The following is a 26,003-nucleotide window of genomic DNA, read 5'->3' as shown; positions in this document are numbered from 1 at the left end:
ATCAATAAATATAACACTCAAATTGTAGTAATTATTTGAGTTTATGTATTAATAAATTAGTCGTTGTTGTACGCGCTTCCCACAAGCATAAAAAAAGTTATGATATAAGATTAAGAGATTTTTTTTAGTGAAAACTACAATCATGGCGTGAGAGTGAGAAAGAAAAAGGTTTGTTAGAGGAAAGAAACGTGAGGAAACAGAAAAAAAATATAATATGATTGTTAATTTAATAAAAATTATTATAAAAAAAAATATGGAGAAGTTCGATGTGAGAGAAATAATGGAGTACTGAGTGAGAGAAAAAAAATTATAATTATAAAATTATTAAAAAAAATTAAAACTACTATTCTAATCAAATTTTTTTGGAGAAAAAAGTGAATTCAAGGGTAAATTTGGCATGACAAATGGTTTTTTTTTTTATAATAATATAGATGAACAAATTTTGTAAACTCATGGAAACTTATATACTGCCATTAAAAATGAATGCTAATTAAATACTGTATATAAAATTTAGTCAGGATTTAATTATAGTAGCACATGGCTAATAGTTCACTATTTTTATTATGTATCCAAAAAAAAAATCTATTTTATTCTTAACCAACAAACTTTAATATATTCATTTTACCATCATTTTCGCGATTTTGGTAATTCCTCTCACTCAAAAAAAATTAGCATTTGAATTTCATAATTTTATTAATTGAATATATTAATTTATTGTAGCACCCCCTACTCGCTACATCTAATTATCACTATTTCATCCTTTCTTTAATCAGAACTCATTCTATAAGTAATTCTCTTTCAACCAGTAAAATAAATTCTAATTTATCAATATAATATTATATATCACAAAAGGTATTAGATACCACCAAAAATTCATATTTACCCTCACTACATGTTCTCGTGTTCATAACCTCAAGAAAATCATACCACAACTTTAAAAATAAATCCCGACAAAAGACCAGAGTATTACAACCCAATAATCAAAAACTTTGGCTTCAATAGTCACGGCTGACCCACTTAATAAAGGCGACGGCACTGCTCAAAGTCAATGTAGCTAGTCAGTATGACCTATCTCCTGAAAAGTACGTGGCAAGGAATGAGCTGCCTACTCAATAAGTATAGCTGATCAGTTTATATATATATACACAAACAAAGATTCACGTACATGCAGTCATACCGACAACAGTCATTCGTCATACCGCAACATCAAATATAAGCAACAATACATACTCACAGCTGTAAATCAATCCACGACAAAATATTCATTCGTTATCATTTATTAGTTAAGGGCCCCACTTACTCTAACTGGAGTACATCAGTCAATGGTTTCGCCGGCCATCATCATATCATATACAGCACAGGATACCCGTTGTGTGATATCCCCACACTCTTTTACTTCAGCTGTGTAGCAATATAGCACAGGACATCACAACAAACATGGTACCCCCACACCACCCCAGTGTGTAGCTAACAAGCACAGGATATCCCCTGCTGCCCCGGAATACCCCGGTACCCTACGCGCCATGGTACCTAGCTTAATTCACATATTTTTCATATCTCAATATCAATCACATTTTCATAAACCATTGACTGTGTTTCCAACTAGGTAAGCATCATCTTTTATTTCAATTCACAATCATCATTCTTTTCTTTATAATAATCACTTCCTCAACAACAACTCCCAATTAGATTTCATCAACAATCAATTATATGATTATCACATAATCATATCCCGCATACCTCCACATTACCATCACATACCACATAGTAACAATTTCACCGATATTCAAATAATCCACAACTAATTATGTAAACAATCAATATACGAAAGCCACGTATAATAATATAAAGCCAAATCCACGTTCGCATCCAAGAAACCAATATATATATTTTATACAATACTACACATATAAATATATATATATATAAATCCAATTAGCTATACTTACCGTAAATCCCCAAAATACTTCGATTCACGAGGGACTGCTCAACTCTCTATCTTGTCGTCACGTCCTATAATAAATTATAATACGTATAATCAATATATTTAATTTACCAAATAATTCATAAGAATTCACTTAATTAAACCCATTATGTATTTATAACTATCATTTTTAATAACATTCGTAAATTATATTACCACTGAAACCTCCTTTCCCTAATTAATAACATAATATTTCTAAAATATAACATCCGAAGTATTTCTATGAATTTTCTGTCAATTTACCGTTGCTATACAATTTAATTAAGCAACAATACATAGAATTACATATTTGGTTAACCATTCCGATGGGATTGTATAAACTAACTATAAGGATAATTAAATCTAACAAATCTAATATTTAATTACCCAACTATATCATTTTTATAGCAATTGTGATATTTAATTTGACACTAATATAAATAGCCAAAATCATAAAACACTCCGATTAAATAGTTCACCGCTCAATATAATCAACATTTAATAAACGGACTAATTAAATAATATAATTATATAAATTATTAAAGATTAAAATCTAAAATTCCGTACCTCTGTTTCCACAATGTATGTGCGTCGGTGTATGTGTGTTTAGAATATGTGTTTGCTTGTATAAAATGTGTATGTGTTTTATTTTATAATGAGAAAGAACAAAAAGCCCACCGCCTCACACTTACAACTCTCTCTCTCTCTCTTCACTTTATATATATATGTATATTATATTATTATATACATAATATTATTATTATTATTTTATATATTTAATTAAACTTTTCTCAAAATACCCATTACGTCCTTTCTAATTTTCTAATTAATATAATTTGCTTTCAAATATTATTACGAACTCCAATTTAATCCGTTCAAGTTTTATTATATCCCAAATTCAATCTATAATTTATTTACTAATTACATCTAGATTTCTAATGATTACCAATTAGTCTCCCAATTACATGAAAAATTCTACGGACGTCACAATTCTCCCCTCCTAATAAAAATTTCGTCCCCGAAATTTAAGTAACTTACCCGCTCAATGGAATAAACAGGGATATTTCTCTTTCATATGCTCCTCAACCTCCCAAGTCGCCTCCCTCGGGGAATGATGACTCCATCTTACCTTTACCATCGGTATATCTTTATTTCTTAATTTCCTTACATTTCTATCCAAAATTTCTGCAGACTCCTCCACATATGTTAACTCCTCAGAAATCTCTATCTCCGGCTCATGAATAATGTGGCTAGGATCAGACCGATATCGTCGCAGCATCGAAACATGGAAAACATCATGTATTTGTGACAACTCTGCCGGTAATGCCAGTCGATACGCCAGTGGTCCAATTCTTTCAATAATTTCATACGGCCCAATGTATCTCGGACTCAGCTTTCCTTGCTTGCCAAACCTCAGAATTCCTCTCCAAGGAGATATCTTCAGAAAAACCTTATCACCTACTTCATACTCCATCTCTCTTCGGTGTTGATCAACATAATTTTTTTGTCGATCTTGTGCTGCCTTCAAACACTTCTTAACTACCTGTACCTTTTCCACTGTTTCCTGCACCAGTTCAGGACCTTCTAGTTGTCTTAGTCCTTCTATATCCCAGCAAATCGGACTGCGACACCTTCTTCCATATAAAGCTTCATATGGAGCCATACCGATACTAGAGTGGAAACTGTTATTATATGCAAACTCCATTAGAGGTAGATGATCATCCCAGTTGCCCTTAAACTCCATTGTACAAGCTCTAATCATATCTTCCAGGGTTTGGATCGTTCTTTCTGACTGCCCATCTGTTTGAGGATGAAATGCGGTACTGAAATGCAATTTTGTGCCCAAAGCCCTCTGTAAACTTTCCCAAAAGCGTGAGGTAAATCGGGGATCTCTGTCTGACACAATCGATACAGGCACTCCATGTAATCTCACTATCTCAGAAATGTATAATCCAGCTAACTTATCCAGAGAATCAGTTACTCGTACCGGCAAGAAATGAGCAGCTCTTGTCAATCTATCCACAATTACCCAAATAGCGTCGTGCTTTCTGAATGTTCGTGGCAACCCCACAACAAAATCCATAGTGATCTTCTCCCACTTCCATTCTGGTATTGATAGAGGTCGCAGTTTACCTGCTGGTGCCTGATGTTCTGCCTTTACTTGCTGACATGTCATACATTTAGCCACAAATTCAGCCACATCCTTCTTCATTGTCTGCCACCAGTAATAGGGTCTTAAATTTCGATACATTTTTGTAGTACCAGGGTGCATCGCATATGGTGAATTGTGAGCTTCCTGCAAAATTGCTTCGCGTAACCCATCTGTATCAGGCACACAAACTCGTCCCCCATTCGCTATTACTCCATCAGCTCTTATTGAAAAATTTATTTTCTTACCAAGTCTTATTCTCTCCAACATTCGTAATAAGAAAGCGTCTCGAGTCTGTGCTTCTTTGATCTGATCCACAAAGTCTGGTTTAATTTGCAAGGCTGCCAATAAACCCGCTACCTGATCAACCTCTAGTTTCGTATTCATAGACCTCATCTCCAGTAGCAATGTCTGATTGTGACTCCCCAGATTGGCTAATGTACTTGAACTCTTTCTACTCAAGGCATCTGCTACCACGTTCGCTTTCCCTGGATGGAAGTCAATAGTGCAATCATAATCCTTCAACAATTCTATCCACCTTCTCTGTCTCAAATTCAATTCCTTTTGTGTCAAGATATATTTCAAACTATTATGGTCAGTAAGGATCTGAAATTTTTCTCCGTACAAGTAATGTCTCCAGATCTTCAGTGCATGCACAATCGCGGCTAACTCCAAGTCATGTGTAGGATAATTTAACTCATGGTTCTTCAATTGACGGGATGCATAAGCAATTACCTTTCCGTTTTGCATCAACACACATCCCAAACCCCGTTTAGAAGCATCTGTATACACTATATATCCACCGCTACCAGATGGCAACACCAAAATTGGATTGGAGGTCAGTCTCTTCTTCAACTCATCAAAACTTTGTTGACACTGTTCCGTCCACTGAAATTCTACCCCCTTTCTTAGCAACTTGGTTAGAGGACCGGCAATTATAGAGAAACCCTCAACAAATCTCCTGTAATATCCAGCCAACCCTAAGAAGCTTCGGACTTCAGTAGCATTCTTTGGCACCCTCCACTCCATAATAGCTTTTACTTTTGAAGGATCAGGCATAACCCCATCACCAGATACTACATGCCCAAGGAAAACCACCTGATTTACCCAAAATTCACATTTGCTTAACTTAGCATATAATTCCTTCTCTTTCAAAATCTGTAAGACTATCCTCAAATGTTGCTCATGCTCATCTCTATCCTTCGAGTATACCAAAATGTCATCTATAAACTCAATAACGAAGTGATCCAGATATTCCTGAAATGTACGGTTCATTAATGCCATGAATGCCGCTGGTGCATTTGTTAACCCAAAAGGCATCACCAGAAACTCATAATGACCATAACGAGTACGGAAAGCTGTCTTCGGTATGTCATTCTCTGCTATCCTCAACTGCCAATAACCAGACCTCAAATCGATCTTTGAAAATATTGTAGCTCCCTTTAACTGGTCTAACAGGTCATCAATCCTCGGCAATGGATATTTATTCTTCACTGTTACTCTATTTAATTGGCGGTAGTCGATGCATAACCTCATGCTCCCATCTTTCTTCTTCACAAACAGCACTGGTGCTCCCCATGGGGAAGTACTCGGCCTGATAAACCCTTTCCCCAATAATTCTTTAATTTGCTTTTTGAGCTCGTGTAATTCCACTGGAGCCATTCTGTACGGCGCAATAGAAATTGGGGCAACTCCCAGAAGAGTTTCTATGGCAAAATCCACTTCCCTATGCGGTGGCAATCCTGGTAAGTCATCAGGAAATACTTCAGGGAAGTCTCTCACTACCGGGATTTCTTCCAACGTGGGATTAACCTTTTCGGTATCTACCACATGGGCTAGATATGCTTCACAACCCTCTAACATCAATCGTCTTGCCTCCATGGCTGATATTACACAAACTGGTACTACCTGACGATCCCCCACCAATATTACTTTTGATTCGCCAGAACATTCGATCATCACTTCCTTTTTATAGCAGTCAACTATTACTTTATGTTGCGCTAACCAATCCATCCCCAAAATCACATCAAACTCCTTCAAATCCAGCACTATAAGGTCTACAGGTAAATTTACATCTCCGATTCTCACCAAACTCCCTTTTCTAACACTGTTCACTATCACACCCCCTCCCACGGGCAAATAAACCATCAAATTACATCCCAACGGACTATTCTCTCCCGGTATTTTAGATGCAAATTCGGATGAAATATATGAATGTGTAGAGCCAGGATCAATCAAAACATAAGCCGCAATGTCATATAACAATATCGTACCTGATATCACGTCATTCGATGCTGGGGCTTCCTCTCTAGTAATGTTATATATCCTTGCCTGGGTCTGTCCCTGAGTACCTTGTGCTCCAGGCCCCCTCATACTGCTACTAATAGTGTGGCTACTATCTCTGTTACCCGCGCCTCTACCTCTGCCTCTACTTCTCCCAGTTCCCCTGTCACTACTCCCAACACAGCTTTGGCTCTGAGTCCCGCTAGTAACACTTTCAACCCCGCTTATAGTCTGACTGGAACAATTCCTGGCAATGTGTCCTCTACCTCCACAGCGATAACAAATCTTCGATATATCCTCCCGTCGCCAACATGGCCCTTGATGTTGTCTTCCACAGGCAGAACAGCTCGGAGGAAAAATTGGTCCTCGACCATGACTCGGTCCAAATCCCCTTCCTGATCCAGTAGAAGGCGTAACAAATGAGCTGCGTTCGAATGAACCTCTGTTATAGCCCGTGGATCCCCCGAACCTCTGTCCACTACTTCCTCGAAAAATGGGACCACCACGTGTAAAACTCCCACTTCCCGCTGAGAATGAGCAACCGGTTTCCCTCTTGGTCAACCTACTCGATTCCCCTATTGCATATGTTGATTTCCTCTTCTCTTCCCCCTTCTTCTTGTCCTCCATTACTGCTTCTTCCATCCGAACCGCCGATTCAACAAGAGTTTTAAAATTTGTAATTCTGATTGCGAGGCCTTTTCTGATCTCCGGTCGTAGCCCCTGTTCAAAACGATAACAACGATCCTCCTGCGTTGCAATTGCTTCTGGTGCATATTTGGCTAGTGCTGCAAAACGGAGTTCATATTCTGCCACTGTCTGATCATCCCCTTGCACTAAATTCAGAAACTCCATCCTCTTCTTGTCTCGGTACATCTTGGGTCTGTATTTATCATCAAATTCTTTCTGAAACTCAGCCCAAGTTATTTCTCTTGGCTCATATCCCCTCTTTACAGACCTCCACCAAATCAAGGCATTACCCACGAACAAAGAAACAACATACTTAAGTCGATCCTCTGGAGTGCAATTTATTAAGTTCATCACATCTTCGACTTTTTCCCACCATCTCTCAGCAACCTCTGGGTCTAGTGTACCCTCAAATTCTGTAGCCCCCATCTTTCTGATTCTTTCATAATTACGATCAATGGTAGGAACTACTGGTGCTGGCACTGGAGTGGATGCGCGCGCCTGTGCAAGTAACTGCGCTTGTGCTTGTGCTTGGGCCTGAAAAGCCATTTGAAATATCTGTGCATACTCTGGTGGTAATCCAACCACTGGAACACCACCGGGAGGAATAGGAGCCTCAGCACCAACACCCTCTCGACCTACTTCCACCTCACCTGCACTTGCAGGTGCCACTGAGCCCTCTACGGACTCCGCTGACTCTTCCCTATTAGCTACTGGGTCAGCACGTGTACCTTGAGAAGCCATCCTACATTAAACAATTCAATCATTAAAGACATCTCACAATCATTACCCTAGAAACGTAGACCTGCTCTGATACCACCCAATGTAGCACCCCCTACTCGCTACATCTAATTATCACTATTTCATCCTTTCTTTAATCAGAACTCATTCTATAAGTAATTCTCTTTCAACCAGTAAAATAAATTCTAATTTATCAATATAATATTATATATCACAAAAGGTATTAGATACCACCAAAAATTCATATTTACCCTCACTACATGTTCTCGTGTTCATAACCTCAAGAAAATCATACCACAACTTTAAAAATAAATCCCGACAAAAGACCAGAGTATTACAACCCAATAATCAAAAACTTTGGCTTCAATAGTCACGGCTGACCCACTTAATAAAGGCGACGGCACTGCTCAAAGTCAATGTAGCTAGTCAGTATGACCTATCTCCTGAAAAGTACGTGGCAAGGAATGAGCTGCCTACTCAATAAGTATAGCTGATCAGTTTATATATATATACACAAACAAAGATTCACGTACATGCAGTCATACCGACAACAGTCATTCGTCATACCGCAACATCAAATATAAGCAACAATACATACTCACAGCTGTAAATCAATCCACGACAAAATATTCATTCGTTATCATTTATTAGTTAAGGGCCCCACTTACTCTAACTGGAGTACATCAGTCAATGGTTTCGCCGGCCATCATCATATCATATACAGCACAGGATACCCGTTGTGTGATATCCCCACACTCTTTTACTTCAGCTGTGTAGCAATATAGCACAGGACATCACAACAAACATGGTACCCCCACACCACCCCAGTGTGTAGCTAACAAGCACAGGATATCCCCTGCTGCCCCGGAATACCCCGGTACCCTACGCGCCATGGTACCTAGCTTAATTCACATATTTTTCATATCTCAATATCAATCACATTTTCATAAACCATTGACTGTGTTTCCAACTAGGTAAGCATCATCTTTTATTTCAATTCACAATCATCATTCTTTTCTTTATAATAATCACTTCCTCAACAACAACTCCCAATTAGATTTCATCAACAATCAATTATATGATTATCACATAATCATATCCCGCATACCTCCACATTACCATCACATACCACATAGTAACAATTTCACCGATATTCAAATAATCCACAACTAATTATGTAAACAATCAATATACGAAAGCCACGTATAATAATATAAAGCCAAATCCACGTTCGCATCCAAGAAACCAATATATATATTTTATACAATACTACACATATAAATATATATATATATAAATCCAATTAGCTATACTTACCGTAAATCCCCAAAATACTTCGATTCACGAGGGACTGCTCAACTCTCTATCTTGTCGTCACGTCCTATAATAAATTATAATACGTATAATCAATATATTTAATTTACCAAATAATTCATAAGAATTCACTTAATTAAACCCATTATGTATTTATAACTATCATTTTTAATAACATTCGTAAATTATATTACCACTGAAACCTCCTTTCCCTAATTAATAACATAATATTTCTAAAATATAACATCCGAAGTATTTCTATGAATTTTCTGTCAATTTACCGTTGCTATACAATTTAATTAAGCAACAATACATAGAATTACATATTTGGTTAACCATTCCGATGGGATTGTATAAACTAACTATAAGGATAATTAAATCTAACAAATCTAATATTTAATTACCCAACTATATCATTTTTATAGCAATTGTGATATTTAATTTGACACTAATATAAATAGCCAAAATCATAAAACACTCCGATTAAATAGTTCACCGCTCAATATAATCAACATTTAATAAACGGACTAATTAAATAATATAATTATATAAATTATTAAAGATTAAAATCTAAAATTCCGTACCTCTGTTTCCACAATGTATGTGCGTCGGTGTATGTGTGTTTAGAATATGTGTTTGCTTGTATAAAATGTGTATGTGTTTTATTTTATAATGAGAAAGAACAAAAAGCCCACCGCCTCACACTTACAACTCTCTCTCTCTCTCTTCACTTTATATATATATGTATATTATATTATTATATACATAATATTATTATTATTATTTTATATATTTAATTAAACTTTTCTCAAAATACCCATTACGTCCTTTCTAATTTTCTAATTAATATAATTTGCTTTCAAATATTATTACGAACTCCAATTTAATCCGTTCAAGTTTTATTATATCCCAAATTCAATCTATAATTTATTTACTAATTACATCTAGATTTCTAATGATTACCAATTAGTCTCCCAATTACATGAAAAATTCTACGGACGTCACATTTATATTCCATAGTTATTATTCGGTCATTTTTCAATTGGGTAATAATTTAAATTTTCAAGCAAATGAATTAATTGTGTTATCATTAGAAATTAAAGTAAAAATAAAAAATAATTTTTTTACCGTTGGAGCTTGAAGCGGCCCAACTGGCGTTGGAGATAGGCCCCAGCCCACTTTATATACAACACTATGTAAGAGAATTTTCAACACAAACATAAAGAAATGGAGAGAGTGCAAAATCGAGAGAGTGCAGGAGAAAAGCTTCTGCTCTAATGGCGGCGCATTCTCAGGCAGCCACCTCCGCCGTTCTCGTGCTGCGACCGCCCTCAGGCCTCGATCTTCAGGTACTTCTTGATTACGCGGTTTATTGTTTATCTTTAGGTACTTCTTATTACACGATTTCTTGTTTATTCTTGTATTTTTTTTTCTTGGAAGGTTTTGGCTAATTGTTTCAAGGTTCGTGAAATTCAACTACTGCATGGGTTCTCTTGAATTTCTTGGATAATTACCTAAAAAGGTACTTTGCTTTTGCAAGGGTTGTTTTATAATTAGTTCAGGAAGCATGAGTTCACACAATTTTCCCATTGCATAAAACATTTGTTCAATCCGCTCTTGCTCAAGATTCATGCCATTTGTCCAGGAATTGCATTTATACATATTGCCTGCACTCACAATCTTGATTACACAGTATCTTGTTTATCTTTAGGTACTTCTTGATTACACGGTTTCTTGTTTATTCTTGAATTTATTTTTTTTCTTGGAAGGTTTTGGCTAAAATTGTTTCAAGGTTTTGGTTTTCTTTCTTTCAAGGCACGTTTCTACAATCAGACCTCCCTCGTGTTTTCCACATTCTCAATGTTTTTAGATTTTTTTTCTTCTGTCATTTTGCTTAGCCATATGCTTATCCAGTCTTTCTTTGTCTTTTTGGGTTTGATTTGGTGGTCTGTCCCTTCTTATAATGGAATTTAATCACATTTGCATGCTTTCTCAGCGGATTCCCATCTGGTGGCTGATACAGATGAAGTAGAAACCAAACCTGAGAGTGGAAGCCATCAAACTATTGACCTTGATTTGGTAAGTCTGTTTGAGAGGTTAGCGATGTTTTTGCAAATTTTCTGCAATTAGTTCCTAGTGGTCTCTCCCTTCTTATAATGGAATTTAATCACATTTGCATGCTTTCACAGCGGATTCCCATCTGGTGGCTGATACAGGTGAAGTGGAATCTAAACTTGAGACTGGAAGCCATTAGACTATTGGCCTTGATTTGGTAAGTATGTGTGAGAGGTTAGCGATGTTTTCGCAAATTTTCTGCAATTAGTTGCTAGTGGTCTTTCCCTTCTTATAATGGAATTTAATCACATTTGCATGCTTTCACTGCGGATTCTCGTCTGGTGGCTGATACAGATGAAGTGGCAACCAGACTTGAGACTGGAAGCCATCAGACTATTGACCTTGATTTGGTAAGTCTGTGTGAGAGGTTAGCGATGTTTTCGCAAATTTTCTGCAATTACTTGCTTGTGGTCTTTCCTTTACTAGCACTTTGGTTTGGAAAGGTTTAGGCTTTGATCGGCAACTCGGACTCTACTACTCTAGGAGCAGTAAGTTACTACTTTGTTTAACTATTATTATCTCTGTTAGCAGTCAATTTCTCCTATCTCCTGTCATAATGCATATATGTTATTAACTGAAATTTAAGTGCCAGCCATCCACTCTCTGTTATTCCAATTTGAACTCAACTTAAAATTTCTGGTTGGACTGTGATCAAACTTCTTAAACCAATCAGTACTTGCCCAACTGATGGGCCAACCAGAATATGAACTCTCAACTGCATCTAGAAAGGTATCGTGGTTATGAAATATCTGTTGCATATTATGCCTTTGAATTGGGGAATGCCACAGTTATGTATCTATGTTGTTTTCTTTGCTATCTTGGTTTCTTCCTAGTTCTGTCTTAATGCAAAGTACAAGGAGAAATGACTTATTTGATAGAGATGTCTTATCATCTATTAGCAATTATTTTATTTGCAAGCTTCATTGTTAGCAATATTGTCATTGTATATCTCTTGCTAGTGCCATTAAAATTGCGTTGTATTATGCAGTTTAAAATGCTGGCCTAAGACTGTAGTGTGTTTATATTTAACTCTACAAGTGAAGCATATTAGTTAGTAATGTGTACTCGTTTATTAACGGTTGGGGGCGCTAGAATTTGGATTTGGTTTGCAGATTCTGTGTTGCCGGATACCTTCATATTGTTAAAAATTATTTGAGAATCAAAAGGGTTGAGTAAGAATTAAACACTCAATTGGGACACATTTCGGCCGCTAAAAGTGTGTTTTTTGATGATATTTTAGAACTTAATGTTAACTTGTGTATCTTCATATTCCTCTCTTTGAATTTCTAACTGAAAGTAACCAATGTCCTTATCGGTTCTTCCTTGCCGACTTTTCTCCCATATTTTGAAATCAAGGAGGCTGAAACCATTGACTTTATGCTTTGAAACTTCAAATCCAAATTTTGTGTGTTGATTTCTTTGTAAAACTCACGTGACCATCATTTTGACTCGGAAAGAATAGGATTGAAATTGTTTGAGGTTGTTGAAATGTGAACGACTGCAAGGATAGAGTTGAGACCTAAATTGGAGAACAAATTTTCCCTTTTTTGTAAATTTATTCTTGATTAATTCGTCGTGTTGGGTTTTTCTCATAAGCTTGCTCTGAAATTTTTTGTTGTTATACATTTAAAATAATTGTATGAATTTACAGAAATCATGTTGGTCCATGTTAACATCTTATATTTGCAGATGTATCATAGAAAAAATGTCGAAAAATCTATATTATCCAACTATGAGTTGTTTTATTTGTGCACTTTGGGAAATTAAATACTATGCTAAGCGTAGAGCGGTTGTCTAGATGCCAATTAAATTTGCTTTTCTTTGTTTCTTTTTTTTTTTCTTTTCAAGAAGATTTCGTGAATATTGTTACATAACTTCAAGATTTGATAAATGCTTTTTAATGAACAAAATGTTTGGTAAATGAAATAATACTAGATATGAGAAATTTTTTTTCGTTTTTATGAGGAACTAACTATAGTGTATTTTTAAAAAATTTGTTGTTTTTTCTTTTGCTAAGATTTGATTTCTCTTATCAAGTGTTTTCTGTTGCAACGTATGTTTTTAAAATCAGCATCAAGTGTACTAATTTCTCTAAATAAAATTGCAAAGTCTGAATATTTTGTGTAGTTTAACAAGTATATAAATTTACTGGTTTGTGGTGCATAAAAAAGTCAAGTGTTTTCATTTTAAGAGAAAATTGTTAATTGATTTTATTGTCATTTTTTTAAAAGCAGTTTTTGTATTCTTGGGAAAACTTTGAAGTTTCAAGTGCATTCGGTTTATTACTTTTGAACAAAAGGATAATTTTTTCTTTAGACTTTCAAAAAAGTGTATAATTAACTCTTTTCTGTTGTGATAAATAATTGATTTCATAATACTTAAAAAAATCTTTTAAGATGATAGGCGCACAGGTAATTAAAAAATAAACATTGAGATTGGCATCTAGACAACCGTTTTACAGTGTAGTATATGATATTTTATTTCCGAAGTTCAAAAATAAACTAATTTGTGGTTGCGTAGTAGCGATTTTTCAACAAATTTTGCTGTGATCCACCTACAAAGTTTGGATGTCGATGTGGACAAATATGGTGTTTTTGTATGATTTGTACAAAAGTCTTAAATGTATGACCAACAAAAGGTTTTGAAAAGGCAAATGGGATAAAACCTAACATAATGAATAAGTTGAGAATAAATTTGCAAAAATTGTGGAGAATTATCTCCCCTTTAGGCGGCAACTCCTAACTACCCTGCATTCGTCACATTTGAAACTGGCCTCAAAATTTATAATCCTATTACTTCCAAGTTAGAATGTTGAGAATGTGAAGGTTTCATAGAACTCACATACATTTTTTGCTTTGAAGTAGACAAAGAAAAAAATTCAATGGTTTCAATCCTTCTTGAAATTTAAAATATCGGGGAAGACGGTGGAGAATAACTAGATACGGACAAAGGTTGCGTCTTTGGTTAGATAAATGGTAGAGAGGAAGAGATAGATACATAGGTTGTCATGCGGTTCTAGATAGTGTCAAAGAACACATTGCTTTTAGTGGTTAATGTGAAACGATTGAGTGTTTGAATATTCTACTTCAATCTTTAAATTCTCAAATCATTTTTAGCAAGATGATGTTATTTAGGCAAGCATGAATTTAGAAACCAAATATAAATTCTAGAGCCGTCAATTGTAATTGACGAGTATAGATAGATTTTGATCTTACATATCTTTAAATGATACTAATATTGTTGATTCTGTGCAGGTTAATGCTAGTGAAGATGATACAGTTGTCGACTTGCATCCATTCACAATGACACACTAGCTTGCATGTCTATCGGGCTGAAGTATTTCCAAGTATGAGCCTTGCGGTTTCTTCAAGACATCGACAGCCATTAGCTTAAGAATAAATCTAGCCTTATTGTAAATAAGAATACTCTATTTGTAGTACTTGGGTTTTTAGTGAAAAATGCCTATTGTTTTATAGTCCTCTTTTTATTTTTTATTAAATTATCTATTGCAATTCCTTCAATTTTTAATACCACGCAACACCCTAATTAGAATCTTATTTATGCAGATAGAACAATAATAACCATGTGGATTGAGATACTTAAAACAGTTTTAGTCCTTCCAAAAGAGCACTTGTGTTCCAATATATGTTCACTTCATAGCAATGCTTCTCAATTCGCAGCTTGTACTAGAAGCTTCATTATTGAAAGTTGTAATTCAAGCACCTTCCATACGCAGTTGATTCCATTATGGCTGAGTTAACCACATGGAAGGTATATTGTTGAACTCAAGCAACTAAAGGACCAAATAAAGCAAGCCAATCAACAATATCGAGTAATAACGGACAATTATTTCTCAAATAAAATATAATACGAGTACATTAATTGCTTTCAAAATGTCTCAAGCAAACTATTTTAACTGACTTAGATACTGATCAAAACATCAAGCCACAATTCAGTTTTATTTGTTTTTAAGACAGATACAACAAGCAACATCATACTTAACAGAACAAACATACTAGTTACTTTTTCTTTCTGTCTTAAACACAGTGAGGGAATCCTTCATGATCTTCATGGCACTTACCCCATTTCCCCTCTAGCCCTTCCTCCTCAAGGGCAGCACATGATATCAGATTATGACATAATTCAGGGACATGTCTAACATTTCTTCATGTAAGATTGAAACCATTCTCAAAATTCAAACAAACATCACCAAGTCCTTGAACATAACTTAATTTTTCATTTGCCATAGAGACAGAACCCAATTTTTCAGACCTATAGTTTGTTAATATTTCTTTAAAAGGAGCTATATGGTAAGTGCAACCAGAGTCAATAAACCAAACATTTATATGCAGGGATGATTTAGCATAATTAATATCACAAATCATATAAACTTCATTAGAAGTTTCTTTAGATACATTTGCAGTTTCTTTTGTTTATTTTTCTTTGACTTTTTACAATCTTTTATAAAGTGTCATCTACCTCCATAGTTATAAAATCTATTTTCTTTATGTCAATCTTCCTTATATTTAGGCATAATACCACTTTTACCTATACTTCTAATTCTGCTTTTGCTATACTTTCTAAACTTATAATCAAAATTTTTATTCTTAGTTCTATCCTTTTCAAAATTAACTTCATTTCTATCCTGACTAGGTTTATTAGTCTTAATATCCATTTCTTTGCTTTTTAAGCCACTAATCACTATTTCTAAATATACATTATCCCTTCCATATCTAATTGCAGCTTTGACATCTCCATAAGTTTCAAAAATAACATTTTAGAACACTAAAGGAGAGTAATCATCCATTTTTTTAATCTCCTCTCAATTTTATGTCTTGAATTAATTTTGAAAAATCATCCAAATTTTCTTGGATGTTTTTAGAGTAATCAAATTTATATCTAAAAAACATCTCATGTAAGAAAAGCTTACTGAGTAAAGAAATTTCAGTAAAAAGTTCTAACTTATTCCAAAGATCTTTAGCAAAATTTTATTTCCCTACTATTCTAATTACTGAATCTGATAAATCAAGAATGATTCAAAAATAAACATATTCATCATTTTCAAGCTTTTAATCATTTGGGGTGTTATCAATGGATTTTTCATCGATAGCTTTAAACAATTTTTGTCGCATAAATTTTTTTTTTCATTTTCTATTGTCATACAGAAAAGCTAGACTTACCATCAAAAGGTTATAAATTATATCCAGCTATATTGACAGAAATGATCACAGAATAATCAGCAAGGTTAAGAACATAAAACTTAATAGATAATCAGTAGTTCAAAGGGAATCCTAGCGATTTCTAAGCCTGATACCCGCAGCCTCAAGGGTTTGGCCGGGTGAGAAAAAATAGCAGGGGGTTTGGTCTGTATCAGAATAAATTTTAATAGAAATAAAGGAAATTGCAGAAAGGAACGATTCTACCATGCAATAGTGGCTCTGATACCACTGCTAGGTATCAATCTCAAGAAATCGAACCAATCCTATAGAACAAAAATAGGCCTATCAACTATTACAGGTTTTGTTAGGGTATGACAACCCTTTATACAATAATTTTACAGAATAAAAATACAGATCTATTCAAGTACATAACTAAAAATGCAGTAAATATTAAAACAATAGAGAAAGAGTAGGAGATCACAACGTTTACAGGAATAAGGCTCAGAAAGCATGATTAAGTCAATGTAAACTCGAAAGCCACTAAGACCAAACCTACATTGACGGTTGCTTGGAATCACAAAGCTACAAAGGCACCAAAACTGCCACAAAGGTTATTATAATAACCTAGGGACACAAAGGCTTAGATCCACACGAGATCAATCAACCACTAAGGCTTGTTCATGAAAAACTTTAAGGAAAACAGATGGATATTAGAGAGAGAATAAGGGTTTGAAATTCTGATAACAAACAATATTGAAGCTAACTATATATAAAGGAACAACCCATTTAATATGAGAAGAAGATCGAGGATAAAAGGCAATCAAGAGAAAATCAAGATACGACGGAGGGAGACCCAACACCAGAGAAAAGAAGAGAGAGAGAGAGAGAGAGAAGGCTGAGAGAAATAATGCTCAGGAAAGGCATTAGGGTTAAGACAGAGAGAGAAAGAGACGAACCTATTTAAAAAAGGGAGGGAGTGGGTTGACCTAGTGGACCGGGTTAGGGGAATGGGCCAGGGCCAGGGCCAGGAGAAATGAACCACGTATCATGGGACGGACCAATCCCAACCATCCGATGGGATGGGATGGGCCAACGGGATTTCGGCCGCAAATTATTAACAGATTGAAACCTGGATCTTCACTTGACCTAGAAAATTTAGTGAAAACTACTGATTTCTTCAAAAGGGTCCTAGAATACTACAAAGTACATTCTGTTTCATGTGTGGGTAAAATTTTCAATTCACAATGTAATTCTTGTGATAATAGATGCAAGTAAACATATTTCAGGTGCAACCAATAACATTATCCCATATTAAGTAAACATGTATTAAATTAGCCTGTCCTAATCAATTCAGAAAACTATCCAAAGTCAATTCAGGCGCCCTTACACTAGTGGAGTGGACTCACACCACTTTTTCATTCATGGTACGAGTCTTGAAACTTTCAAACATTAGAGGCCAAATTTGATGAGCCGGAAATTTGAGGGATCAAGTCATGATTAGTGACATAGTTGAAGGATCAAAAGTGATATTTACCCACATAAATAATAGAAACTTAAAATATATATGAATGAATTATCAAGAAAGGTAATATGTTTATTTTTTTTATGACTATTATGTATATTTCCTTAATTTTATAATTTTTTAGAAATATTATGAATTTTTTTAAATACTTATTAACTCGGAATATCTGTTAGAAACAAAACTGTAATCCACGATAAGCATCTGAAATGTTTTAGAAACAAAAATCGATGAAGTACGAGTCTCCACTTGACGCATACCGATTTCTCTTTCGGTAATTGGTGAGTAAGAAACAATTACAATGTTTTTGTTACCATTCTCCCCACCCTTCTTTTAACTTCTGAATTGCAAAGCTCAGACGCGGTGAAGGAAATTCCCAATTCCGTGATGGCGTCCGCTTCAAAACTCTATTCCAAATCTTCCATCGCTACATGAAGACACCTTGAGAAATCAAACCACCCTTATAATGGTAATGATCTCCATATGCATTTACAAGTGCGAAGATGTATAAAAATAGTTTGACTTTGAAAAATATTTGTTTGATCGTCCTAATAACTAATTTATCAGTAATAAGTCAATTGCAGGGAAATATGGATTTACATTTAACTTTTTTTTTTTTACTAATATCAACAAATTTTGATTAATTGATTGTTCCATTTATTAAATAAAATAATTGTTAGGGATGCAATACATACTTTTCTAAACTAGAAGAATTTAATTAAAACTATATTAAATTTCAGGAGAGAGCAATATAATTATCTCTAAAAATATTGTTGATAAGCATATGATGAACTTTTGAAAAAAATTACATTAAAAGTATTGGTTTAAAAACATGAAAATAGATTACATACAAATTTATATGTAAACATAAAGTAGAAATAAAAGAAAGAATTATTTAAAAGTAATGGTAATTTATTTTGAGTTTTATATACCATGATTGTATCTATTACTAATTTACATAAAAATTATTTTATTTGCGAGCTATAATTAATCTGCTAAACTAGTAGAAATCGCATTGCATGAAATGTCCTACAAAAGTCGCACTTTCTGAAACATATATAAAGTGGAGCGGGTACTCGAGATAGAGTAAATAATCAAAATCTCCGTCACTTGCTCTCCCCTCTCTTTAAGAATAGTGATTTGTTGGTTTATATATATTTTATTCTTAATTACAAATATATTTTAAAATATAAAAAATTATTTATTATATGAATGTAGGGACAACGTGACATGACGACTAGTATAAAAAAGAAAGATAATCTACGCACACTAAATGATGACTAATGACATCACCATACAATTTTTTAATAAGAAATCATACCCTTAATTATATAATGTTAAAAATTAATTGTAATTATATTTTTGTTTTACAAAAGTGATCTCATATCATTTTAACATCACAACAATAATTCTTCATTGTGTTGATAATAACTTAAACTAATTTATTTATTTTTGTAATATAATTTATTAATTTATATATATATTAAAATTAAAAAAATTATATTCGCTCAAGTACAGCTTGGCACGGCTAGTACTTGTATGCAAGATCACGAAATCAGGGTATTAGAAGAGCAACAAGAAGAGTTTTTAAAGTCATTTTCAGCATCTGGGGGTCCATTGGTGGGTACTCCTTGTATTTATAGAGGAAGGATCCTTCTGTGGCAAGAGTCCGAGGAGGTACATCAGGTGGAAGGGGCTCGAACATCTAGGTGGAAAAGGCAGGTTTTTGCGGATAAGGCTCCTCCTTATCCATTTTAACAAACATCCCTCGAACGAGGGGGGACTCCTCCTCCTTGTGCACTCTTATCGGATGGGCAGTCCTTCAAGCTGCAGAGTCCGACTTCCTGGGGGCATCTTTCTCCTTCTTAATTGGCTTGGAAGGACAGTGGAGTAGGATTCCTCCTTGGGTCGGATTCAACAAAGCAGGCTCCTCTCCTTCGCTGGATTTTGGTGCAGAAAGTGGGGAGGGGGTTTCGCTGAGCCGAATGGGCCTCCCCTATGGGCCGAATCGTAGTGTAGGAGGTCTTCTTCTTGGGTCAAACATGATGAATTGGGCGGGCTACTTCTCTCCTTGGCTGGTGGACCTTTATTTGGACTTTAGCACTTCTTCTTAGGTTGACTTCTTTTTTGCCATACCCATCATGTGTAATTTTATGTAATTTGTATTAATATTATGAATATGTGTAAGTTGTGTTATTTTATGTAATTTGTGTTAATTTAAGAAAATATGTGTAATTTTTATAAAAAATTCAGAAAGTTTTATAAATTTATTTTTCTAAAAGTTTTAAATTTTTTTTATAATATTTTTAGTAATTTCTGAATATATATATATATATATATTTATGTACTTTCGGAAATTTATTTTAATTTTTGCTATAATCATATAAATATTAGGAAAAAAGTTGGGATATAATTTTATGTAGTTTCTGAAAATATGTATAATTTGTATAATTTTTATGTAATTTGTGTAATTTTATGAATATGTATAAGTTGTGTTATTTTATGTAATTTGTGTTAAATTAAGACTATTTCTAAAAAAATTTCTGAACTTTTATAAATTTATGTTTCTACAATTTTTGAATTTTTTGTCAATATATTTCTGAAATGTTTTCTAATATATATTTATATATTTTCTAAAATTTATTTTAATTTTTCTGTAATCATATGAATATTGGGATATAATTTTGGAAAATATGTATAATTTTTATGTAATTTTATGAATATGTGCAATTTGTGTAATTTTATGTAATTTGTGTTAATTTTATGAACATGTGCAAGTTGTGTTATTTTATGTAATTTGTGTTAATTTAAGAAAATGTGTGTAAGTTCTAAAAAATTTTCATTAGTTTGTGTAATTTTATGTAATTTGGTTTAATTTATTATAATATTTTTTAATATATTAGCAAAAATAAAATTTAATTCATAATATAATACATTTATTAATATTTATTACTTTTCAAATCCTACCTTGATGATTGGGTAGCGAGGCACGAGGAGTGGATGCGGCGAATGGGTACCCCTGGCCCGACCTCTAGTGCCCCAACCTCTACCTGATCCCCTGGTACCTGACGACGATCACGCGGCCAAAGGGGATGCTTATTTAGATTAGAATTTTTTTATTTGTAAAAATACAAAAAGAAAAAATATTTTATTTGCCCGATTAAATTATTTTTATTTTCTTTTTATATTATATGTTTTTATATAATATTGCGCATCTAAGAAATTAAAACTACATAGATATAATAAAGAATTCCATAATTTATTTTTACAAAAAAATTTAAATATTAAAATAAATTAAATACAACTAAATATTAAAAAAAAATATTTTTTGTCATTGCATTTGTAACGGCTTTTGGACTATGTATAATTGTTATGTAATCAAGTCATTATAATTTTTGTAAAAATGTATAGCTAACCCAATTATAACTTAAGTGGATTTGTGGATTAATTCATTTTTATTATGTTTAATTGACAAACTGTAATTGAATCAATAAACTTATGGTTGACAGGACTATCAATAAATATAACACTCAAATTGTAGTAATTATTTGAGTTTATGTATTAATAAATTAGTCGTTGTTGCACGCTGTAGGGTATAACCCTCCAGTGGTACTCTTCTTTCACAACAAATCCTATCAACTATTACAACCAGACTGGAGTATAAACTCCTTAAAAATTACAACCCAAAAAATATTGCAGAAATGAAATAATATAACAAAACAGTCAAAGAAAAGATATCTATTTGAAAATGGCTCATTTATTTAGCAAGATCCAAGTATAAAGGGACTCGGTCACCAAAGTACCGTTCCCAACCAAAAGGCCCTCACAACCACGGTTGCACCTCTCCGAAAACTACCCGAGAAAGGACTCAGATCACACAGATCCGAAGAGACACCAGTCACCCAAACACTCACAGCAATATCACAGAGATTTATCGGAAGGGTGTGAAGAAGAAAACAGATTTCTGTAGCAACGTACCCGAAGGAGGAATGAAGACCCCCTTTATATAACACCCTCAAGTAACGGCCGAAAGGTTATGGCCGTTGGGCGGTTTCCTTGAAGCCATTAGATTGGCTTCGGAAACCGGCCGAACGGTTGCCGTTTCAACCACCATCGGAAGGTAGACGAGAGAAGAGAGAAGAGAAGAGTCGGCGGAGAGTAGTGTGAAGTGAGAGAGGAAAAATATCAGATTAGGGTTAGGAAATAGTATATAAGGGAGTTGACCGGGTCGGGTAGCCGTTTGGGTCGGGTAGCCGGGTAGAGCCTCCAAGTGGTTAGTGGGCCTTTAGGTTTTGGGCTTCGATTTTGGGCCATATATTCTTAACATACCCCACCATGGACCAAATACCCAATGGGTAGGTCAGGGGTGTTGGATCTGGTCTTTTTCATCATTGCCAAAAATAAATACTCCGTGGGTGTACCTGCAAGATAGAACTACAAACAAGGAAACTTTCAGTCAGGATTTAGGTGGAGTAATTTTAAGCACTTACAGAATTTCTCTGACGGTAGGCATTTAGTACCCATGTCTGCAGGATTTTCTTCAGAACTGATTTTTTCCAGTTTTATGACATCTCTTCCTACGATATCTCTAATGAAATGATACCTAACATCTATATGTTTTGTCCTATCATGAAATACGGGGTTCTTGCACAGTTGAATAGAGGATTAACTATCAGAAAAGATTATAAGTTTTTCTTTTGAAAATCCAATTTCTTTTATGAGCCCGTCAAGCCATAAGGCTTCTTTAAACGCTTCTGTAGTTGCTATATATTCAGCTTCAGTGGTTGATAATGCAACAATATGTTGTAATTGTGACTTCTAACTAATGCATGAACCACACAAAGTAAACATGTATGAAGATGTAGATTTTCGACTATCTCTATCATTCGCATACTTTGAATCTACATAACCAATAAGACGAGTATCATCCGAATATCTAGAAAAAGAAATACCAATGTCATCAGATCCACGTAAATACCTAAGTAAGTATTTCAGTGCTTCCCAATGAGGGGGACTAGGGTTGGACATAAAACGACTAAGACAGCTAATTGAATAGGCAACATCAGGTCTCGTACAAACCATTAGAAACATAATAGAACCAATCAAATTAGAATAAGGGATTTTGTCCATTCTTTGCCTTTCAGAAATAGTTTTGGGAGATTGCTCTTTGCTGAGTTGAAAATGAGCTGCTAGGGGTACAGCGGTGAGTTTAGCATTTTCCATTGAAAACTTTCTAAGGACATTTAAAAGGTATGATTTTTGATTTAGAAAAATGAAAAACTGTTTTCTATCCCTAGCAATACTCATACCAAGAATTTGTTTGGCATTTCCAAGATCTTTCATTTCAAAGGCTTTACACAAATCCTTTAGTAAAGTAGATATAAGAAGTGAGCTAGGACTAGCAATTAGCATATCATCCACGTATAGAACTAAGAAAATTGGGGAATCATGCACATGCTTAAAGTAAAGACAATGGTCATATTGACTTCTAATAAAGTTTAAAGATAACATAAACTCATCGAATTTTTTGTTCCATTGACGAGGAGATTGTTTCAATCCATAGAGTGATTTTTTCAATAGACACACATAGTCAGGTTTAGACAAATCAATAAAACCAGGTGGTTGATTCATGTAAATGCTTTCTTCTAAGTCACCATGCAAAAAAGCAGTTTAACGTCCATTTGTTTTAATTCCCAGTCATAATGAGCAGTGAGGGCAAGTATTATGCGGACTGTAGTATACTTAACTATCGGTGAGAAGATTTCATTATAATCTATGCCTTCTTTCTGTGTAAAATCCTTAGCAACTAATCTAGCCTTATATTTGATAGGGTTTTCTTGTTTTATCTTGAATAACCATTTACAGTCAACAATAGAAGCATCTTTTGATTTGGGGACTAGAATCCATGTTTTATTATCTTTCAAGGATTTCATTTCCTCTTTCATAGCACTAAGCCACTTTTTAGATTTTAAGGCTTATTCGATACTAGAGGGTTCTATAGATTCAGTGTTGAAACTAGTATGAAAATCCCTAAGTTTAATCGGTATTCTAGGTTGTCTTCTATCTCTATCTCTAGTGAGTTGATAATTGTCTAGAGGGTTCTGAATTTCTGGGTTTTCTACCTCTTGATTGTTTCCTAATTGCTCGTCTAAGTGTGTTTCATTGTTCCTAATTCCTCCCCTTCTTGGTTATCCTCTAATTCTACCGTATTAAAGGTTGAATCTTTTTCTAAAGGTTGTGATTTATCTAAACATGGCATTTCATACTCATTAAAGGTAACATTTCTACTTATTAGGACTTTAAAACCTGGTTGGTTCCTAACCCACAGTCTATAGCCTTTAATACCCTCAGGATAACCAATAAAAACACATTTAACAGATTTTGGATCAAGTTTATCAGAATCTTGGAGAACAAAGGCAGCACAACCAAATATACGTAAAGAAGTCATATCAGGTATTTTTCCATACCACATAAAATTAGGAGTTTTCCCAAGTAGAGGCACAGAAAGAGACAAATTTATAAGATGAGCAGCAGTTAAGACAGCTTCCCCCCAAAAAGTTTTAGGTAACCCAGAGCTAATCAATAAACATCTAACTTTATCAAGTACTGTACGATTCATACGTTCAGCAATTCCATTTTGTTGGGGGGTATAGGGATTTGTTTTGTGCCGTTTTATACCAAATTCCTCACACATATCAGAAAAACTTTTGTTGCAGAATTCAAGTCCATTATCAGTCTTAAGTGATTTTAACTTTTTTCCCATTTGATTTTCAACAAAAATTTTCCATTTCTTAAATTTTTCAAAAACTTCAGATTTATGTCTCATCAGAAAAATAAACACTTTACGAGAAAAATTATCAATGATAGAAAGAAAATAACGATTTCCACCATGGGTGGGTGTATTACTAGGACCCCAAACATCAGCATGCACATAGTCTAAAATACATGGAGACATAGACGGATTGGGGGATGGGGATGTAGGAAAATGAACTCTATGTTGTTTGCCCATGACACATTCATCACAAAATTCTATTTTGTCAATTCTATCATTTAGAATACCATCTCTTTTTAGAAAATCAAGGCCTTTTTGGCTAATATGGCCTAATCTCTTATGCCACAACGTGGTGAAATCACAATTAGAAACTGATGCAGCAAAATCATATGATGCAGTACCAATCATAATGATACACTGAAGGTATGCCAATTTTTCATTTTAAATAAGTGAAGAATTTATGCTGATAGTACAGGTGGATGAGAATTTGATATCTAATTGTATAGCTTGCGGCAACCAGCTCAGAAGAAGCTGCTAGGTGGATACATTCTTTACAGGCTGCTGCAGACCCAGGAAACAATTTGATGTCTTGTTCCAGACGAAAATATCAGCCCTTTAGGTTAGTGTATTCTGCTTTGCCTGCATTCAAGGCGTAGATGTTTTAATTTCAAAATCTTGAAGTAACATATGGGAATTACTGTCTATGGATATGGTTAACAATTAAGACACTGATACAAAGCCCTATATGACTGTCAGAGATTAAAATTCATCTGTCTGTTAATCCTGGAAGATATATCAGTCCAATTCATTTGTGAAGTTTATTAGATAGGATGGGTTGATTATCTACATCAACCAATATTATGCTTAATCACCAACTTATATCTGAATATTCCCAAACATAACTACATAACACTTAAGGCCTACATATGTTTGAAATTTGAAACCATTTTATTGTTTTTCTTTAAACTACATGCTTAGTATCTGCAAGTTTGTTGTTGGGGTGGCCATGGCTGTCTCTGTTGACCATTTTATTATTGCTTTTTTTTTTTTTACCTAATTGGAAACTGAACATGCCAGTTACAGAGATAAAAACTTTATTATGTGAGATTGAGCAGTAGTGTGCATCTTATATCATAAATTAATCAACTTCCTTCTGTTTAAGAGCCTTTATCTTTCTCCATTTCTTTCGCTGTCGCTCCCCCATGCATTTTTATTATGTAACTTGTGGTAATCATTGGAATCTACTATCCATGCACTGAAACTAACATAACCTTTTATCTTAAAGCTTAACTGTTTCAAGGAGA

At 34.3% G+C, this 26,003-nt stretch overlaps 1 long non-coding RNA gene across 3 annotated transcripts; it reads left to right on the top strand.

Moving 5' to 3' along the window:
- The first annotated feature begins 10,346 nt into the window (after window positions 1-10,346).
- LOC148789291 (uncharacterized) lies at window positions 10,347-14,724 on the top strand. 3 transcript variants are annotated; one of them, XR_016063259.1, is made up of 7 exons: window positions 10,347-10,483; window positions 10,575-10,656; window positions 11,131-11,213; window positions 11,324-11,406; window positions 11,544-11,599; window positions 11,693-11,737; window positions 14,504-14,724. It is a non-coding gene; the product is annotated as an uncharacterized LOC148789291 (long non-coding RNA). The 3 variants fall into 3 exon arrangements; XR_016063257.1 differs by lacking the exon at window positions 11,693-11,737; XR_016063258.1 differs by having other exon boundaries at window positions 11,544-11,737.
- The last annotated feature ends 11,279 nt before the right edge of the window (window positions 14,725-26,003 follow it).

This window comes from Sesamum indicum, linkage group LG2 (assembly GCF_026168435.1).
Source record: "Sesamum indicum cultivar Baizhima isolate 11 linkage group LG2, ASM2616843v1, whole genome shotgun sequence".
NCBI lineage: Eukaryota > Viridiplantae > Streptophyta > Magnoliopsida > Lamiales > Pedaliaceae > Sesamum > Sesamum indicum.
Note: the sequence above shows the minus strand (reverse complement) of the source record. Positions and strands in the feature narration are given on the sequence as shown.